Source organism: Arctopsyche grandis, unplaced genomic scaffold (genome assembly GCF_051622035.1).
Source record: "Arctopsyche grandis isolate Sample6627 unplaced genomic scaffold, ASM5162203v2 HiC_scaffold_107, whole genome shotgun sequence".
Classification (NCBI taxonomy): Eukaryota; Metazoa; Arthropoda; class Insecta; order Trichoptera; family Hydropsychidae; genus Arctopsyche; species Arctopsyche grandis.
In genome coordinates this window covers 70,222-83,684 of record NW_027518463.1, presented here as the reverse complement: position 1 = coordinate 83,684, position 13,463 = coordinate 70,222, and positions in this window count along the sequence as shown.

The following is a 13,463-nucleotide window of genomic DNA, read 5'->3' as shown; positions in this document are numbered from 1 at the left end:
TTCTATTCTATTTGATCAAAATGAAATACAAAATATTTTATCAAATCACAATTGTTTGCAATTCCAAATAATTTTTAATCAATTTTTTAATATGTTTTATTATTAAGTGTTAATAGAATTTAATGACATAGGGGTAACTTTAACATTAAGAGCCGAATATAATCAAAACAAGAGTATTTATTAAATTCGATTGGCTTAAATGGGTAGAATACAAGTTTAAGTAAGACATATCTTGATGTTGAGGACACCAATTATTTTAGCATATTTTTTAAATAAATATAAAACTACATGTTAGCTTTTTTGTTAGAATAAGATAATTATTTTATTGTAAAAAATTACTAAAAACGGGAACTTAAAAAATGTTAATTAACAATTAATTTATAGTTTCAAAAACCCTCGTTTTGCTAATAATAATTGTTATTATCAGAAAAACTATTTAAAGGCCTATTTATTTAAAGTAAAAGTTTGTGGTAAAAATGGGTATTTAGTATAATATGTATATCCAACTTGTAATACTATTGCAACAATATTTAATTAATCAAATTAATTTTTTTATTTTAACGCTTTTTTGTAAATTATAGTAATTAACATGTAATTTAATCTTGTTTTACAGCCCGTTTCTTGTTCACTGTGCTCGTCAATACATTTTTGTAAATTATAGTAATTAACATGTAATTTAATCTTGTTTTACAGCCCGTTTCTTGTTCCCTGTGTTCGTCAATACATTTTTGTAAATTATAGTAATTAACATGTAATTTAATCTTGTTTTACAGTCCGTTTTTTGTTCCCTGTGTTCGTCAATACATTTTTGTAAATTATAGTAATTAACATATAATTTAATCTTGTTTTACAGCCCGTTTCTTGTTCCCTGTGTTCGTCAATACATTTTTGCCTCTTTTAAATTAAAGCTTTAGAATTTATTTCATGCTTATAATTTTGATTTAATGAATATTTTCCTATCTTCCCGTTGATATTTTCAGCAATTAAGTTCAACTCTGCCTTTATCCTTTTAATTTGTTTTTCCCATTGCTATACTACTGTAATTTAATTAATCTCCGGCCTTTGCCTTTTCAATTGGGGCTCCATACTCACAGTATTTTACCGGAATTTAATTATTGCTTTGATTGCACTCACCTCCGGCTTTTGCCTTTTCAAATGGGGTTCCATACTTACAGTAATTTAATTATTGCTTTGATTACATTAATCCCCTGCCTTTGTTATATCTTTCTCATTGTAATCAGCCTACATTTGATTACCCAATCCCACTTTCTTGATTTTCATCTAATTGGAATTTTAATCACCTCCCCTCGTTACCATTTTTTTCTCATTGTAATCAGCCTACAATTAATTACCCCACTCCTACTTTCCTGATTTTCATCTAATTGGAATTTTAATTAACTTCCCGCCTTTATTATATCTTTCTCATTGTAATCAGTCTACAATTGATTACCCATTCCTACTTTCCTGATTTTAATCACCTCCCCTCGTTACCATTTCTTTCTCATTGTAATCAGCCTACAATTGATTACCCCACTCCTACCTTCCTGATTTTCATCTAATTGGAATTTTAATTAATTTCCCGCCTTTTCTGGTATTTAATTTTCCCTCCCTTTTAAGTTTAATTCTTTGTATTTTTTTACCCTCATGGATTCTCAAAATTCTAACACAGGTGCTATAGGAAGTTTAATATCTGGAAATATGCCATTGTCTTCAGAATCAATGGATGCAAAGAGGGAAGCCACTACAATACAAGATTTTTTATTAAAGTTAGATCAAGCAAGGGTTTGGGTTTGTAATATAACTGGGGATACCTTTGATATTACAACTTTTATTGAAGATTTACCTAAGGGAATATCTTTAGCTAAAATAGCTAAATATTTAGATTCTAATATTACACAAAGAATATTTAATTTAGAAAATAAAGAATACAGGCATATTGATAATATTGTTCTTTTCTTAGATTGGTGTAAAAAAATAAAATTAAGAAAATCTTTTTTATTTGAAACTATTGATTTATATGAATCTAAAAATATCCCAAAAGTCATTTATTGTTTACATGGTTTAGCTATGTTTTTAAATAAACGTGGTATTTCTAGGGGTATCGTAATTGATAAAAATGTTAAATTTACAGAAAAAGAAACTTTGTTATTTTCTGATGATTTAAAAAACGTTTCAATGCCTTCTTATGATAATATTACATCAAAATTAGATTCTGAAGAAGATGAAACCGATTTAATAATTTTACCTTTAAAAAATAATAATTTAATTTCTAATTCTAATGAAAGTTCTATTTTAATTTCTTGTTTTTATAAAACAATTTTATGGAAAAAATCATTTAAAAATTTAATTTTTAATATTGATTTAGATATTCCTTTATTAAGAAGATTTATTGATTTAAATATTTTAAATGAAACCCCTTACAAAATTTTAAATGAACAAAAATTTGAAATTATTGAAAAATATAAAGAAAATAATTTAAAAGAAGTTGAAATTGATAATTTAATTCATACAATACGACTTATACATGAAAATATAAATTCTTTAAGGGAAGTTAAATTTGAAGATTATCCTTTAGCCAATGATTTTAAAATTGTAAAAAAAGTTATTTTTAGATTAATTCATGATTCAAAATTATGTTTTTCTATTCTTGAAAATGGTTTTGATTTACCAATGCGTATATTTTTTTCCTGATAATACAATGGGTGATTATTTATTTTCCCTCTTTTTAAAAAATAATATTGATACAGATATTAAAATGTTAATATCTATTGCATCAAATCATTTTTTATCATCAAAAGTTTTTTCAAATATAATAGATGTCTTTAAAACTAATGAAAATTTTGATTTAAACCCCACTAATATAAAATATTTTTTAATTAATGAAGATATTTCATTTCAAAAAAAAGGAATAATGAAATCATTAGATGAATCAATAAGTGATGAAATGGTACAAAATGAAATTTTAAGAAGATCAAAAAACATAATTAATTTTATTGATTCCAAATTTAAATATTTGATTAATGTTAATTTACCTTATTATGTAAAAATATTTAGTGATCATCCACTTTTCTTTGAAACTTTTATTGAACCAGCTATAATTTTATCAAAAAATCATACAGTTGCAGAATTATTTGGATATATTTTTTCAACAAATCTTCATATGTCAAATAATTTAAATATTGAAAGGATTGTAAAAGATGTTGATGGAATAACTAAATCTAATTCAATTGATTTTTCAGATTTATCACCACTTAAAAATTATTTATTTGATTGTAAATCAGGAAATAAAAATTTTAGTAAAATTTTTCATAAACATCATAGTTTAAATGGTGATTTAAATGATTATTTTATTGAATGTGCATCTACAGAAGATATTTTACAAGTAGAAATTAGTGTTGAAGATATAAATAATATAATAATTATTTTACAACATAACATAAATATTTTAAGTCCAGAATTAACTTCATTAATTAAACAATTAAATTTTTTTAATACAAAATTAAAAAAAGATTTAAAAGTAGAAATGTACAGTAATCATGAAGAATCAAAAGAAGAAGTACCAATAACTGTTGAAGGTGTTGTAACTTTAATAAATCCAACGGAAAAAGTACAAAAATATAATGAAATTAATGTTTATTATACACCAACTAAACCTTGTAATATAAGAAAAAATGATGAAAAATTTGTATTAAAATTAGACAATCAATTTTCTTATGAATTAGATAATTTTAAAACCAAAAATTCCCTTTTAACAAATGATTTAATAAGAAATTTATTTTTATTAATTTTGATTTCTAAAAATAATACATTGTCATCGATATTAAATGAAGAAATAGAAACAAGATTAGAGAGTAGTGATTCGGTAGAAGAATCAGAAGATAATTTTGTAGAAACAAGATTAGAGAGTAATGATTCTGTAGAAGAAAATAAAAAGTTAAGTTTAAAAAACTTAGATATTTCTAAAATAAAGAAAATTACACTTATTGAAATTAATGATCTAATGAAAAACAAGAAAATAACAACTAACAAAATACTTACAATTTTAGCACAAAATTTGATTTCTAATAAATCTGGAGGACTTTTAAAAGAAATCAACTTAAATAATGAAACTTTGGATAGCCTTTTTCAAAAAAGTCAAAATATTACAAATAATTTGAAAAGTCTTTACAAATACACTAACGACTTAACATATTCAATTTTTACAAATAAATCAGGCATTATATTTAATAGGGAATCTGAACCACATTCTTTATATGGGACATATATGATACCACTAAAAAAGTTTAATGGAAAAATTTATGAAGATTTAGATCTGGAACAAATGTACATTAAAATATCTAGTAGTGCCCCTATGTTATTTAAACTTTTAGTTTATTTTAGAGAAGAATTAATCTCAAATGAAACAATATTACGTTATGACAATTTACTAAAATTACAAGAAGACAAAATCATATCTATTGATGTTGGTGGTGTTTGTTGTTTATCGGTTGGAGCAACTATTGAAATTATCAATGAAACTTATGTAAAATATTAAATAAGTTTAAAACAAAAAGTTTAAATATTAATTTTTTATCATAAATAAATTAAAAAAACTGTTTTTGTATTTTTTTGTCTTAAAAATATCAATTCACAGATTTATTTCCTTTTTAAATTTTTTGCTCTGAAAAATATCTAAGCAATATCAAATTACAGATTTATTTCCTTTTTTATTATATTTCTGCCCTGAAAAATATCAATTTGCAGATTTATTTCCCTTTTTAAATTTTTTGCCCTGAAAAATATCTAAACAATATCAAATTACAGATTTATTTCCTTTTTTATTATATTTCTGCCCTGAAAAATATCAATTTGCATATTTATTTCCTTTTTTATTATATTTTTGCTTTTATAAATATCTAAACAATATCAATTCACAGATTTATTTCCTTTTTTATTATATTTTTGCCCTTAAAAATATCAATTTGCAGATTTATTTCCTTTTTAAATTTTTTGCCCTGAAAAATATCTAAACAATATCAAATTACAGATTTATTTCTTTTTTTATTTTATTTCTGCCCTGAAAAATATCAATTTGCAGATTTATTTCCCTTTTTATTATATTTTTAACACAAAAATTATTGCAACATCAATTTACAGATTTATTTCCCCTTAATTAACCTTTTAGCACAAATATTATTGTAATATCAAGTCTTTTTTAAAAAAATCCACTTTTATTAAGCTTTTAAATTTTCTATTTAATAAAAGTATAAGGGAAAAATAGTAAATTACATTTGTATTTTTTATAATTTAAGCTGCATATTTATATAATTCTGAGTTAATTATGAACTGGTAGTTACATAGATTCACCAGTTCATTATTAAGTGCTCTTAATTAATGCTAAAAGCCCTTTTTTATCAGCCTTCCTGATGTTATAATTTAAATTAATTAATTCAGCTAAACAAAAGTCAATTTTACAAAAGTCCACTTTTATCTGCCTTTCTTATGTTATTGTTACTTCTTTAAATATTTATTGACATTGGGGGTATAAATCTTGGCTGATTATAACAATTATAATTTAATCAAATAATTCAGCTAAATTAAAGTCAATTTTACAAAAGTCCACTTTTATCTGCCTTTCTTATGTTATAATTTAATTAAATAATTCTGCTAAACAAAAGTCAATTTTACAAAAGTCCACTTTTATCTGCCTTTCTTATGTTATAATTTAATTAAATAATTCTGCTAAACAAAAGTCAATTTTACAAATGTCTTCCTTGAATTAAAATGACCACTTTTATTGCTATTTGCAAGACAGTATGGTACTGTCTCTAAATATAACGCCAGCTCAAGGTCAATGGGACACTTAGTCCTAAGGCTCGCCGACTGTCGGCAAAGGGATAGAAATGCTATAGGGGCCTCCCAGAGTTTTGTGGGCAACTTCTTTTTTTGCTGTAAGGCAACCACTTTTCATTAAATCCGATTTTTTTTATTGCTATTTGCTTTATTTTGTAATTCACCATTATAAATTTATAAAAAAAAAATCAATTTTATATAACAAGTCTATTTATTAAATAGGCAAATCTTAGCCCCAAAAATGCTTTTGTTAAGTGCCATCAAAGATAGCCTAACCTTTATTTTATTAAAATATATTTCAGAGTTAGATTTATAGGATTTACATAGCAATGTCCATTTATTTATTAAAACCCCCCCTTAATATCAAACAGGTCTTCAGACAGCAGCAGTTTTTGTTATTTCCCCCACCCCTTATTACTTCTTATCTCTGTCCTTTACTCTTTTGCAGTTCTCTCAAAATCTCTCAACCCACCTATAAATCCACATATCTCAAATATTCTCTTAGCACATAAAGCCCTCTCTCAAAATCACTCTAACCACATACCACCTGTATCTTTACTGTATCACCTGTATTTCCTTACATTACCTATATTCTCGTATATCTAACATCTTCCCTGTATTTCCCCGTATCTTTACTGTATTTCCTTACATTACCTATACTCGTATATCTAACATCTTCCCTGTATTTCCCCGTATCTTTACTGTATTTCCTTACATTACCTATATTCTCGTATATCTAACATCTTCCCTGTATTTCCCCATATCTTTACTGTATTTCCTTACATTACCTATATTCTCGTATATCTAACATCTTCCCTGTATTTCCCCGTATCTTTACTGTATTTCCTTACATTACCTATATTCTCGTATATCTAACATCTTCCCTGTATCTTTACTGTATCACCTGTATTTCCTTACATTACCTATATTCTCGTATATCTAACATCTTCCCTGTATTTCCCCGTATCTTTACTGTATCACCTGTATTTCCCTGTGTTTTCACACATTACCTTTATTCTTGTATATCTAACATCTCCCGTATTTCCTCATATCTCACTCTTTGCCCCTTTTTAATTCCCATCCCCATGCCTTGTATACCCTTTGTCTCATCAACCCATCACTATTTCCCACTCCTTTGCCCTTTTAAATTCCCATCCCCATGCCTTGTATACCCTTTGTCTCATCAACCCATCACTATTTCCCACTCCTTTGCCCTTTTAAATTCCCATCCCCATGCCTTGTATACCCTTTGTCTCATCAACCCATCACTATTTCCCACTCCTTTGCCCTTTTAAATTCCCATCCCCATGCCTTGTATATCCAATATCTCTCCTTTTCCCCTTTTAATTCCCATCTCTATTTCCCTTACACTCTATGCCCCTTTTTAATTCCCATCCCCATGAATTTTATATCCAATATCCCATCCTTTTACCCTTTTAATTCCCATCCCCATGCATTTTATATCCAATATCCCATCCCTATGCCCATCTCCATTTCCCACTCTTTTTGCCCTTTTTTCTTTTATTCAATCCCCCTTATGGAAAATAATGAAGAAATCTATAACTTTGACACACTTGAACTAGTTGATTATATCAATACTAAACATCCCCAAATAGATCTAATAGAAATAGAATCGGAAATGAATAAACAAAGGAGTGCATTAAAACGAATTGATAAAAGTCTTTATGAATTCTTTATTCAATCTAGTGATTCTTTACTCTCTTTATTAGATACTTACAAAGAATGTTTAGGTTTATTAAAGAACTTTAAAATAACAGAAACATCAACAGAAACAATTAAGAAAGGGGGAATAAGTAAAGAACTAAAACACAAATTCCGTTTATTTAAAGATGACATGAACATATTTTTAACAGAAAACAGATTTTATGCAACATCAAAAATATTTAACAATGGAAATATTTTATGCGTATTAACAAATGACCTTTTATTTATAGGGGAAAGGGAGAATGTTGTAGAAGCGGGTATAAATGGTAATGATGTGGGAGATTTTAATGAAGCGGTAAATGGTAATGACTTAAGAGATGCTGGTGAAACGGATGTTAATGGTAATCACAGCCGACATGAGGAAGGGGGTATAAATCGTAATAACTTGGAGTATTATAATGTAGATTTGGGTATGGAGGATAATGGCGGCCGGAGCAGACCAACTGATATGAACGGCAGAGGTGAATTAAGAGGTCAAGTCAACCACACAAACACCCACCAAAATCCCGTTGTAATTAAAAATACCAGAAATTTTAAAAATGGAATGTTCAGCCTTAAAAAGAGTATTCCAAAACAACAAGTTCAACTTTCATATAAAGAAGGGGAATTTAAAATAATTTTAGAAAGTGAAACTTTAAAAATTGAAGGAAACGAAAATGAAATTGAAAATTTTATAGAAGTTTTTAATGAAATTTCTTATGTTTTTACAAAAAGAAAAGAAAAAAAGAATCCGGAGATTGACATAAAATTAATAGAATTTTTTATAGAAACGGAGAGTTATGAAGAAATGGAGAAATATTTTGAGGAAAATAGGGGAAAAATGAAGAAATGTGATATTAGTGATTACGGGGGTAGTAGTGATATAAACGAGAGCAATGTTGAGAGCAGTAGTAATGAGGGGGATATTAGCGATGAGACAGGTAGTAAGGTTTATAAAGGTCGTGCCGAGACAGGTAGTAAGGATCATACAGGTAGTGCCGAGAAAGATAGTAAGGATTATAAAGGTCGTGCTGAGACAGGTAACAAGGATTATAAAGGTCGTGCTGAGACAGGTAGTAAGGTTTATAGAGGTAGTGCTGAGACAGGTAGTAAGGATTATACAGGTAGTGGCGGGACTGTTGATGGTTGTGTTATAGAAGACAAACAACATAAACATAAAAATTCTTTTTTAAATAAAATTAAAATCAAAGATCAAAATTCTTTAAATGGAGCTATGGAGTTAAGTAAAAACCCCATAGAAATCTGTGAATCTTTTTTATTGCATAAATTTAAAGAAGAATTAAAACAAATTGATGAAATACAGGAGTTTGAATTGTTTTTAAATGATGTTTTTGATTTACTAAGAAATTTTGTTGTTATTTCCAAGGGGGTGTTTTTTAGTGGCATAAATGGAGTGGAATGGCAGGGGAGTGCTGGCGTGAGTAGTACGTCTTGTAATGTGAGTAGTGGCACGAATGGGGGTGGAAGTAATAATGGAAGTACTGGTAGTGTTGGTAGCCATGGGAGTAGTACTGGTAGTAATAATCAATCAAATAAAACTAGTCCCAACACCAAGAACCGCCCTGCAACTAGTCCCAACACTAGGAACTGCTTTACATCTCATCCCAACACTAACCACTCTTTATTTCATTTCACCACCCTTGACGTAGAAATACAAAACACCTTCATTTTATTTATTGAAGAAACAGTAATTTCAACTTTAAAATTTTTAGAAAAACGAATTCGAATTCATTCAACAATTTTAGGGAATCAAAACACTTTTAATTTAGTCAGTGACAGATTACAATTTTTAGATTTAAACTTTAAATATTTAATTTTTGATCTAAAAAATTGTTCTTATGAAGCATCAGAAAAGAAGTTGATTAAAGCAAAGGAAATAATTGAAAATGAAATAGAAAAGTTTTTTGAATAAAAAAAAGAAAAATTTGTTGGTAATGAGAGATTTAAATTAAAGAGGGGGCAGTTATTTTATATTCCGGGGAGATGAGATCTGGGAGACAAGAGACAGATAAATCAATATGGTGAATTAACAGGTGAGATATGAGACAAATATTTTGGATTAACAGGAGAGATGAGATATTTTAAAGAATAATGAGAGAGTGAGGTAAGAGACAAATAAATCAATATTTTGGATTAATGAGAGATATGTGACATTTTAAAAATTGACATGAGGGACTTATTTAAGTTCTAAGGTGTATGACTTCACTTTACAATAAATAAGGCCTTAAATACTTAGATTTTACTCAGCTCAAGGGGGTAGTAGCAATCATAAAGTAGAAATCAGGGTAGACACACAAATCGTAACTGGTATTTAGATAAACTAAATTTCTTATAAAAAGACTTTTTTGTGTATTCGTCTATTAATGTAACCACTAAATAGAATTAATAATTAAACTAAATTTATTCTAAAAAGACTTCTTTGTGTAATCACTAAATAGAACTAAAAAAAAACGTTGGATTTATTTAAGCTGTAGTTGTTAATACTTGTTAGTTTACTTCGTGTGTTTCTCTGTAAACCGGTCGGGGAACCGCATTGCTGCGTAAACCCCCCACGGCCCTTATGCCAGCTTTAATCCCTCTGTCGAAAGTCGACTCGCCTTAGGACTAAATGTCCCATTGGCCTTAACTAGGAGTTTAATTATAGACAGTACCTCACTGTCTTGGGCTCTCTACAGTCCCCTGCGCTATGCTTACGTAGGCTTTCTACTGCCATGGGAGTTATTGTTGCCGCCACTACCCAAGGAGATCGGTTGTTTTTTACAAGGCCCGATCACGGCCTAATGCTAGTCTTTTTATAGTGGGGTTATTACGACTAGCGCCTTCTTTTGCGGCGGCGTCCCGGTTCTCGTTCTTTTACCAAACAAAGTGAGGTTCGAACCCGGGCAGCTCAGGTGTGAATCAGCAAGCCGACCACTAGCCTAACAGCCGTCGTTTTTCAGTAGCAACTAAGACCACCACAGGATTCTATTGCACCAATAATTAAGATATTTTTAAGATAAATATATTGTTAACATGGTATAAAATTAATAGCCCTTAATGTCTAATAGCTCTCCAGATAGAATCATATATTAAAAGTTGGATATAAATTATACTTAAAAAATACTCATGTTTACCTCAAATTAATACTTTAAATAACTACACAAACCTTTATTGTTGCTTAAACAGCAATAGTTATAGTCGAAGATGATCATAACAAGGGTGTTTATTAAATATTATTGCCTTGAATAGATATAACCTGGGCGTTATTAATAAAATACTTTTTTCAACAATAAATGCTGAAATATTATTAATCTCTAATAAATCTTTAGATAACAAAAATAAATATCAAAATATTATTAAAAAAAGCCATTTTAATAAGAATTTTTTTATTGTTTTTTTTAAAATCTACAAAAATCACGTAGTTTTTCAACCCAATGATCTCTATTTTCGAGATCATCAAACGCATAGTAAAACGTTTCCGAATCTAATGAAAAGGTCAACCTATAAGGATGTGGAAAATTCGGGTATTCTAGCTTTCTAAAAGCTACACCTTGCTTGATATTATAGTCTTTGTCTTTAATGTTTCTAAAATTTCCTTCTAAAATAAAAAAATCCCCTGTATTTAAAAGAACCAGGTATCTTTTACTCCAAAAGCAGGAGAACCAGGGTCTTTGTTTATAAACATGACCCTCTGTTAATACACAATTACCATGTCTGTAATCTCGTAAAATACAATCTGGATTGGTAACGCTTATACGGGCAGGTTTAAATTTTGGGGAATATTTTTTCATTTTGTATTCGTTTTTTTTTTCATCAAAAGAAACATGACGAATTTGAGGATCGGAACAACTGAACTTTTTTTTGTAGGCCTTCTTAAATATTTTAGAATCAATTAAAGCTTCTAAGTCAACGTTCTCATTAGTAGATGTTTCCTCTACTTTGCTTTGTACTTCTTTTTGATTTTTAGTAGTTTCAACTGCTCCCTGTTCGTCATTTGTTACTTCTATTTGTTTTTCTGTTGTTGTATGAATTGTTTCTGAGTCTTTCAAAGTGCTTTCATCACTTTCTACAACTAAACCTGGGCTTTCCTTTAAATATTGTGCTTGCAACCTACAAGGATTGAATGGTGGTTGTTCAACCCCATTAATTACACTTTCATATATAACATACTCTTTTTTACTACTGTCATCATCGGAAATATCAGGTTTTTTAGAATTTTTCCTTTTCCTGTTTAACATTTTAACTAGTATTTCATTTTTTATAAAGGCCATTTTTAATTTTTCGAAAATGGAGTCATTGGAACCAGTTGATAAATTTGGACTATCAGAGTTTGTATTTTCATCAGAACTTGTTGACATAAGGGTAGTGGAAAATTCTCTTTTTATAGTTTTATTTTTTATTTTAATTATTATTTTTTTTTTAAGGGAACCCAAATTTAAAAGATTGTTGGTCAATTGATGGATTTTTTTAAAAAAGGAGTTTCCCCGTAAGATTTTAATATTTAATAAATAACTTTAATTTAAAAGATTGTTGGTCAATTGATGGATTTTTTTAAAAAATGAGATTCCCCATATGAATTTAATATTTAATAAAAAAACTTTAAAAGAAGATCTTTGGTTTTAATTAGAATTTAATTTTTCAAAAACTTTTTTAAAAAAAATTAAAAAAAAGGTAAGAATTGATTTTAGAATTAGTAAAGTGTTTTAGACAAAAACAACATTTAATTTTTGTCTAAAACATAGATGTTATAATCGGTCAATATTTATACTCTTATGCCAATAAATATTTTAAGTACTAACAATAGAATAAAAATGATTGATCAGTTTTAAAATTAATTAACCAATCAAACAACTTCACAATTAAAAAGGCAATTTCTATTTATTAAACTACAAAACGTCTCTTTATCTTGTTTATTTTAATTCTTATTATTATTGTCTATTTAATAACCTGCAAAATGCCTCTATCTTGTTTATTTTAATTCTTATTATAATTTTCTTTTTTTTAAACTACAAAACGCCTCTTTACTTTGTTTATTTTAATTACTTCTTTTTTTGCATTGCTTGCAGTTATTAAGTTAATTATAACACTTTTAGTGCATTTCCTATAGAAAATTAAATGCCAATGGTTATTCAGAAACTGTTATATGGAAGTCTCAGAAATAATCTTTTTAAAATAACTGGTATTTAATAAAAATAAAAATAAATGTTGGATTTATTTAAGCTGTAGTTGTTAATACTTGTTAGTTTACTTCGTGTGTTTCTCTGTAACCCGGTCGGGGAACCGCATTGCTGCGTAAACCCCCCACGGCCCTTATGCCAGCTTTAATCCCTCTGTCGAAAGTCGACTCGCCTTAGGACTAAATGTCCCATTGACCTTAACTAGGAGTTTAATTATAAACAGTACCTCACTGTCTTGGGCTTTCTACTGCCATGGGAGTTATTGTTGCCGCCACTACCCAAGGAGATCAGTTGTTTTACAAGGCCTGATCACGGCCTGATGCTAGTCTTTTTTATAGTGGGGTTATTACGACTAGCGCCCACTTTTGCGACGGCGTCCCGGTTCTCGTTCTTTTACCAACCAAAGTGAGGTTCGAACCCGGGCAGCTCATGAGTGAATCAGCAAGCCGTCCACTAAATAGAACTAATAATTAAACCAAATTTATTTGAAAATTACAAGAAAGGAGATTGTAGCACATTAATTGAAGGCGATATTACCAACTTCATTAGATAAGCCAAGTAGAAAGTGGCAATTAAAAAAATCTGATTTTTATAAAATGTGGTAGTTTTATGAAAAAATTTAAGGTGTAAATAATACATTGTAATTAACTAGGATTACATAATTACGTATTTCCACAAAAATTAGAGAAGTTAAATGGGGATCGCACTTTAAATTACGTATTTTCACAAAAAGTAGAGAAGTTAAATAAA